The sequence below is a fragment of the Triticum dicoccoides genome, chromosome 2B (assembly GCF_002162155.2).
Source record: "Triticum dicoccoides isolate Atlit2015 ecotype Zavitan chromosome 2B, WEW_v2.0, whole genome shotgun sequence".
NCBI lineage: Eukaryota > Viridiplantae > Streptophyta > Magnoliopsida > Poales > Poaceae > Triticum > Triticum dicoccoides.
Window position 1 is genome coordinate 717,802,197 of NC_041383.1, and position 9,076 is coordinate 717,811,272.

The following is a 9,076-nucleotide window of genomic DNA, read 5'->3' on the forward strand; positions in this document are numbered from 1 at the left end:
CTATGTGATGTGATATGGCCAAGAAGAATGTGATGAATATATGTGATGTATGAGATTGATCATGTTCTTGTAATAGGAATCACGACTTGCATGTCGATGAGTATGACAACCTGCAGGAGCCATAGGAGTTGTCTTTATTTATTGTATGACCTGCGTGTCATTGGACAACGCCATGTAATTACTTTACTTTATTGCTAACCGGTAGCCATAGTAGTAGAAGTAATAGTTGGCGAGACAACTTCATGAAGACACGATGATGGATATCATGATGATGGAGATCATGGTGTCATGCCGGTGACGATGATGATCATGGAGCCCCGAAGATGGAGATCAAAAGGAGCAAAATGATATTGGCCATATCATGTCACTATTTGATTGCATGTGATGTTTATCATGTTTATGCATCTTGTTTACTTAGAACGACGGTAGTAAATAAGATGATCCCTTACAACAATTTCAAGAAGTGTTCCCCCCTAACTGTGCACCGTTGCTAAAGTTCGTCGCTTCGAAGCACCACGTGATGATCGGGTGTGATAGATCCTTACGTTCACATACAACGGGTGTAAGACAGATTTACACATGCAATACACTTAGGGTTAACTTGACGAGCCTAGCATGTACAGACATGGCCTCGGAACACAGAGACCGAAAGGTCGAGCATGAGTCGTATAGTAGATACGATCAACATGAAGATGTTCACCGATGATGACTAGTCCGTCTCACGTGATGATCGGACACGACCTAGTTGACTCGGATCATGTAATCACTTAGATGACCAGAGGGATGTCTATCTGAGTGGGAGTTCATAAGATGAACTTAATTATCCTGAACATAGTCAAAATATCTTTGCAAACTATGTCGTAAGCTCGCGCTTTAGTTCCACTGTTTAGATATGTTCCTAGAGAAAATATAGTTGAAAGTTGACAGTAGCGATTATGCGGATAGTAGAAAGCTTATGTCCTTAATGCACCGCTCAGTGTGCTGAGCCCCAAACGTCGTTTGTGGATGTTGCGAACATCGGACATACACGTTTTGATAACTACGTGATAGTTCAGTTAAACGGTTTAGAGTTGAGGCACCAAAGACGTTTTTCGAAACGTCGCGGAACATATGAGATGTTTTCGAGGGCTGAAATTGGGATTTCAGGCTCGTGCCCACGTCAAGAGGTATAAGACCTCCGACGATTTTCTTAACCTGCAGACTAAGGGAGAAAAGCTCAATCGTTGAGCTTGTGCTCAGATTGTCTGAGTGCAACAATCACTTGAATCGAGTGGGAGTTGATCTTCCATATGAGATAGTGATGTTTCTCCAAAGTCATTACCACCAAGCTGCTAGAGCTTCGTGATGAACTATAACATATCAGGGATAGATATGATGATCCTTGAGGTATTCGCGATGTTTGACACCGCGAAAGTAGAAATCAAGAAGGAGCATCAATTGTTGATGGTTGGTGAAACCACTAGTTTCAAGAAGGGCAAGGGCAAGAAGGGATACTTCATGAAACGGCAAATCAGCTGCTGCTCTAGTGAAGAAACCCAAGGTTGAACCCAAACCCGAGACTAAGTGCTTCTGTAATAAGGGGAACAACCACTGGAGCGGAATTACCCTAGATACTTGGTAGATGAGAAGGCTGGCAAGGTCGATAGAAGTATATTGGATATATATTATGTTAATGTGTACTTTACTAGTACTCCTAGTAGCACCAGGGTATTAGATACCAGTTCGGTTGCTAAGTGTTAGTAACTCGAAATAAAAGCTACGGAATAAACGGAGACTAGCTAAAGGTGAGTTGACGATATGTGTTGGAAGTGTTTCTAAGGTTGATGTGATCAAGCATCGCACGCTCCCTCTACCATCGAGATTTGGTGTTTGCGTTGAGCATAGACATGATTGGATTATGTCTATCGCAATACGGTTATTCATTTAAGGAGAATAATGGTTACTCTATTTATTTGAATAATACCTTCAATGGTCTTGCACCTAAAGGAATGGTTTATTGAATCTCGGTCGTAGTGATACACATTTTCATGCCAAAAAGGATATAAGATAGTAATGATTGTACCACTTACTTGTGGCACTGCCATGTAAGTCATATTGGTGTAAAACGCATGAAGAAGCTCCATGTTGATGGATCTTTGGACTCACTCGTTTTGAAAAGTTTGAGACATGCGAACCATGTCTATTGGTGTATACGCATGAAGAAACTCCATGCAGATGGATCATTTGGACTCACTTGATTTTGAATCACTTGAGATATGCAAATCATACCACATGGGCAAGATGACTAAAAAGCCTCATTTTCAGTAAAATGGAACAAGATAGCAACTTGTTGGAAGTAACACATTTTGATGTGTGCAGTCCAATGAGTGCTGAGGCACGCAGTGAATATCGTTATGTTCTTACTTCACAGATGATTCGAGTAGATGTTGAGTATATTTACTTGATAAAACACAAGTCTGAATTATTGAATGGTTCAAGTAATTTCAGAGTGAAGTAGAAGATCATTGTGACAAGAGGATAAAATGTCTATGATATGATCATAGAGATGAATATCTGAGTTACGAGCTTTGGCACGCAATTAAGACATTGTGGAAATTGTTTCACAATTAATACCGCCTGGAACACCATAGTGTGATGGTGTGTCCGAACATCATAGTTGCACCCTATTGGATATGGTGCGTACCTTGATGTCTCTTATCGAATTACCACTATCGTTCATGGGTTAGGCATTAGAAACAACCGCACTCACTTTAATAGGGCATCACATTACTCCGTTGAGACGACACCGTATGAATTATGGTTTAGAGAAACCTAAGTTGTCGTTTCTTAAAGGTTTGGGGCTGCGACGCTTATGTGAAAAAGTTTCAGGTTGATAAGCTCGAACCCAAAGCGGATAAAATGCATCTTCATAGGACACCCAAAACAGTTGGGTATACCTCCTAATTCAGATCCGAAAGCAATATGGATTGTTTCTTGAATTGGGTCCTTTCTCGAGAAAAGTTTGTCTCGAAAAGTTGAGTGGGAGGATGGTGGAGACTTGATGAGGTTATTTAACCATCACTTCAACCAGTGTGTATCAGGGCACAGGAAGTTGTTCCTGTGGCACCTACACCAATTGAAGTGGAAGCTTATGATAGTGATCATGAAGTTTCGGATCAAGTCACTACCGTACCTCGTAGGATGACAAGGACGCGTACTGCTTCAGAGTGGTACGATGACCCTGTCTTGAAGGTCATGTTGCTAGACAACAATGAACCTACGAGCTATGGAGAAGCGATGGTGGGCCCAAATTCCGACAAATGGTTAGAAGCCATGAAATCCGAGATAGGATCCATGTATCAGAACAAAACTTGGACTTTGGTGGACTTGCCCAATGATCGGCAAGCCATTGAGATAAATGGATCTTTAAGAAGAAGACGGACATGGACGGTAATGTCACCGTCTATGAAGCTCGACTTGTGGCGAAGAGTTTTTCACAAGTTCAAGGAGTTGACTACGATGAGATTTTTTCATCCGTAGCGATGCTTAAAGTCCGTCGGAATCACGTTAGCACAAGCTGCATTTATGAAATCTGGCAGATGGATGTCAAAACGAGTTTCCTTATCAGTCGTAAGGAAAGGTTGTATGTGATACAATCAGAAAGGTTTTGTCGATCCTAAGGATGCTAAAAGGTATGCTGGCTCCAGCGATCCTTCTAAGGACTGGAGTAAGCATCTCGGAGTTGGAATGTACGCTTTGATAAGATGATCAAAGATTTTGGGTCTATACAAAGTTTATGAGAAACTTGTATTTCCAAAGAAGTGAGTGGGAGCACTATAGAATTTCTGATGAGTATATGTTGTTGACATATTGATGATCAGAAATGATGTAGAATTTCTAGAAAGCATATAGGGTTGTTTGAAAGGTGTTTTTCAATAGAAAACCTAGATAAAGCTACTTAAACATTGAGCATCAAGACCTATGAGGATAAATCAAAATGCTTAATAATACTTTCAAATGAGCACATACCTTGACATGATCTTGAAGGTGTTCAAGATGGATCAGTCAAGGAAGGAGTTCTTGCCTGAGTTGTAAGGTATGAAGTTAAGACTTAAAGCTCGACCACGGCAGAAGAGAGAGAAAGGACGAATGTCGTCCCCTATGCTTCAGACGTAGGCTCTATAGTATGCTATGCTGTGTACCGCACCTGATGTGTGCCTTGCCACATGTCTGGCAAGAGAGTACAAAGGTGATCAAGGAGTGGATCACCAGATAGTGGTCAAAGTTATCCTTAGAGGAATAAGGATTTGTTTCTCGATTATGGAGGTGATAAAGAGTTCGACGTAAAGGGTTATGTCGATGCAAGCTTTAACACCTATCCGAGTGACTCTGAGTAGCAAACGGATACGTATAGTGGAACAACCATTTGGAATAGCTCCAAGTGGAGCATGGAAGCAGCATTTACAATATGACCTAAAGATTTGTGAAGTACATACGGATCTGAATGTTGCAGACCCGTTGACTAAAACCTCTCTTACAAGCAAAACATGATCAAACCCCAGAACTCATTGAGTCTTAATCACATGATGATGTGAACTAGTTTAGTGACACTAGTAAACTCTTTGGATGTTGGTCGCATGGTGATGTGACCTGTGAATGTTAATCACATGGCAATGTGAACTAGATTATTGACTCTAGTGCAAGTGGGAGACTGTTGGAAATATGCCCTAGAGGCAATAATAAATTAGTTATTATTATATTTCCTTGTTCATGATAATCGTTTATTATCCATGCTATAATTGTATTGATAGGAAACTCAGGTACATGTGTGAATACATAGACCACAATATGTCCCTAGTGAGCCTCTAGTTGACTAGCTCGTTGTGATCAACAGATAGTCATGGTTTCCTGGCTATGGACATTGGATGTCGTTGATAACGGGATCACATCATTAGGAGAATGATGTGATGGACAAGACCCAATCCTAAGCCTAGCATAGAGATCGTGTAGTTCGTATGCTAAAGCTTTTCTAATGTCAAGTATCATTTCCTTAGACCATGAGATTGTGCAACTCCCGGATGCCGTAGGAATGCTTTGGGTGTACCAAACGTCACAACGTAACTGGGTGGCTATAAAGGTGCACTACAGGTATCTTCAAAAGTGTCTGTTGGGTTGGCACGAATCGAGACTGGGATTTGTCACTCCGTGTAAACGGAGAGGTATCTCTGGGCCCACTCGGTAGGACATCATCATAATGTGCACAATGTGACCAAGGGGTTGATCACGGGATGATGTGTTACGGAACGAGTAAAGAGACTTGCCGGTAACGAGATTGAACAAGGTATCGGTATACCGACGATCGAATCTCGGGCAAGTACAATACCGCTAGACAAAGGGAATTGTATACGGGATCGATTGAGTCCTTAACATCGTGGTTCATCCGATGAGATCATCATGGAACATGTGGGATCCAACATGGGTATCCAGATCCCGCTGTTGGTTATTGACCGGAGAACGTCTCGGTCATGTCTACATGTCTCCCGAACCCGTAGGGTCTACACACTTAAGGTTCGATGACGCTAGGGTTATAAAGGAAGTTTGTATGTGGTTACCGAATGTTGTTCGGAGTCCCGGATGAGATCCCGGACGTCATGAGGAGTTCCGGAATGGTCCGGAGGTAAAGATTTATATATGGGAAGTCTTATTTTGGTCGCCGGAAAAGTTTCACACTTTATCGGTATTGTGCCGGGAGTGCCGAAAGGGGTCCGGGGGTCCACCGGGGGGGTCCACCTGCCCCGGGGGGCCACATGGGCTGTAGGGGGTGCGCCTTGGCCTATATGGGCCAAGGGCACCAGCCCCAAGAGGCCCATGCGCCAAGGAAACTTGGGGAGGGAAGAGTCCTAAAGGGGGAAGGCACCTCCGAGGTGCCTTGGGGAGGATGGACTCCCCCCCCTTGGCCGCACCCCTTCCTTGGAGGAAGGGGCAAGGCTGCGCCTCCCCCCTCTCCCTTGCCCCTATATATAGTGGAGGGGAGGGAGGGCATCCATACCTGAAGCCCTGGCGCCTCCCTCCCTCCCGTGACACCTCCTCCTCTCCTGCAGGTGCTTGGCGAAGCCCTGCAGGATTGCCACGCTCCTCCACCACCACCATGCCGTCGTGCTGCTGTTGGATGGAGTCTTCCTCAACCTCTCCCTCTCACCTTGCTGGATCAAGGCATGGGAGACGTCACCGGGCTGTACGTGTGTTGAACGCGGAGGTGCCGTCCGTTCGGCACTAGGATCTCCGTTGATTTGGATCACAACGAGTACGACTCCTTCAACCCCGTTCTCTTGAACGCTTCCGCTTAGCGATCTATAAGGGTATGTAGATGCACTCTCCTTCCCCTCGTTGCTGGTTTCTCCATAGATAGATCTTGGTGACACGTAGGAAAATTTTGAATTTCTACTACGTTCCCCAACACGATGAGCACGGGAGCTCGGAGGAGGCCATAGTGCAGCTTATGACACCTCATTATGACAGGCTATTTGTTTGTTTTTTGAATTTTCAAACGCGCGAGGGGGGGAGGGGGTTCCCCTACCTGAATATATTGATCAAAGTGGGTTATTTGTTTTACATAGAGCCATAGAACCATTCCATTCTTCTACTATTCATGCTAGCTGCAAGAGTTGTTCTAGCATCTGCTGACCGTTATTTGTTGAAATTATGAACTAGCTTTCTATCATTACAGTTTTACGTGCATCGATGATGTCTAATTCAAATAGTATGTTTGTAGAGAACCAAGTGCCCTAACCTACACTATAAGGAGATCATGTGAAAGTGGTCTTTGAGCAATAATAAACCTGGGTCATACATTTGGTCTTGTACCTAATATCTCCGATCACTGTTGTTTTTTATGTTCAAGTTTATCTGTATTGCATTATGATGGCCCATGTAAACATACTTGGACGAGTTGCCAACCCAGTAAGAAGTTTGCTTTGTTTTTGTTGCTACCGCCTACTTTTTGAAGCATTTGAAACAACAAAGAATTGTATTTGCTTGCTTTAAGTCATCAAATAATTTTTGTTGTGATCTATAATTCATTTTTTTGTTGTTTGCATGTTGAGGTAGCATTATCTTTTTATCTAGAAAGTTTGCTATAGGCATGTAGTGAATTACATCTGAAGGCGGTTGCCACCCATGTCCCTTGTTGCTCACCTACCACGGCGCAGAGGCTCACTCCAAATACGAGTTTGTGGATTTGTGATAAGAGTGAGGGTTGAGAGTGAGTGGGATGTGGGTTGGGGTTGGTCAAATGCAGCAAATTGCATTTTAGTAGAGATGGTTTTGCAGCAAATTGCATGAGTGAGCGGTCCATACATATTTTTCATAAGTCATATTATTTTTTAGTTAGGATAGAATGGTAAATGCATTGGTTGGTTGCTTCAAGAGTAATAACGGACACGGTGGCGTATCAGTTGCATGTCCAACAACGGACATCATATATTTTGTTTCGTGGTAATGCACGACATTCAACTGTATGTTAGAACATGACAATGGCTCAGGAGACATTGGATCTACCTTCGTCGTTCGGCAGGCATCCCGGGTGGTGCACACCTCCTCCCCGTTGATGGCGATGGTGAATCGACACAAACGCTGGGGAAGGGTATCAGGACGTAGAGCGGGGCTCTTGGTAGGGGATTCCTCCTTGATGGTCCATGGGGAAGTACAGTGTGAAGGAGATAGGGCGCCATGTCAAAGGTGCGGTGGGCGTCATCTTGGAATGTCCCGCTACGATGGAAACCCGAGCGAAAAGGGTAGGGTATGACATGAAAATGGAACCGTGCGTCGTGGGGTGGTGTTTTTGTGTTGGGACCACATGTTGGTGATAACATGTCAGATATGCCGGACAACCACATTTCTCTCCTACATATGGGCTAATTTGAGGGAGCCCGGACTGTCTAGGTGGTTAAATTTTGAAGACGTTCGCTTGGCGCCCATTTGATGCCCATACATGCTTGGCTCTATGAGAGAGAAATGAGTTTCAACCTTGAAGACGACCTTAATTTTTTCTTTTAATTTATTTACATGTATTTTAGCCCATAGCAACGCACGGGCATTCTGCTAGTCATGCCTAGGACTTGAGTCATTTGGATGTTCCACAGTCCTATAGCCGACAAGTTAACCTAGCTAGGTACGAGTGAATTCATGTCTCTTTAAGCTATCTTATACACGAGTAAGTAGTCATGTACAAATGTTTTTTTTGCTTTTGAATAAGTTAAGACGAATGCAAATGTAAATAGCATGGTAAATTACGGAACTCGGAGTTGATAATTTAAGTACAAACACCATATTAACATTTTTGAACCCTAGAAAAAGTTGTTGAAAACATATGCAGTGCAATCTTCTGTGTAAATAGCATGGTAATATACGTATTGTAGACCGATAACTTACGCGCAAATCCCATGGTAAATTTGAGTCGGGGGAATTTTATTGTAAAACATAATCCCGTTAACTTACGTAAATAACATGATATTTTACGCTTTGCAGACTTGATAATTTGCATATAAACACCGAGGTAACTTTGACCCAAGAGGAAGTGTTGTTAAAAATATGCCCCGGTAATTTTTGTGTAAATAACATGGTAATATAAGCACCACATAACCAATAACTTACATACAAACACTTTGGTAAAAAATTTATGCGGAAAAAAGGTTGTTAAAAATGTACCCCAGTAATTTCTGTGTAAATAACATGGTAATATAAGCACAACATAACTGATGTTTTACATAAAAACACCATGGTAATTATTTGATCCAGAAAAAAATGTTGAAAAATATACCTCGCTAACTTATGTGAAAATAGCATGGCAATATATGAACCACATACGTGATAATTTACATACATACACCATGATAACTTTGACCAATGACGGAAAAACTTATTAAAAACTATATCCGGTAACTTATGTGAAAATAATACGGTAATATACGAACCGCAAACCCGATAATTTATGTACAAACACCACGAGAACTTTGACCAAGAGGGGGAAATTGTTGAAAACACACCCCGATAACTTATGTGAAAATAGCACAATAATATATGAACTGCATACTAACTT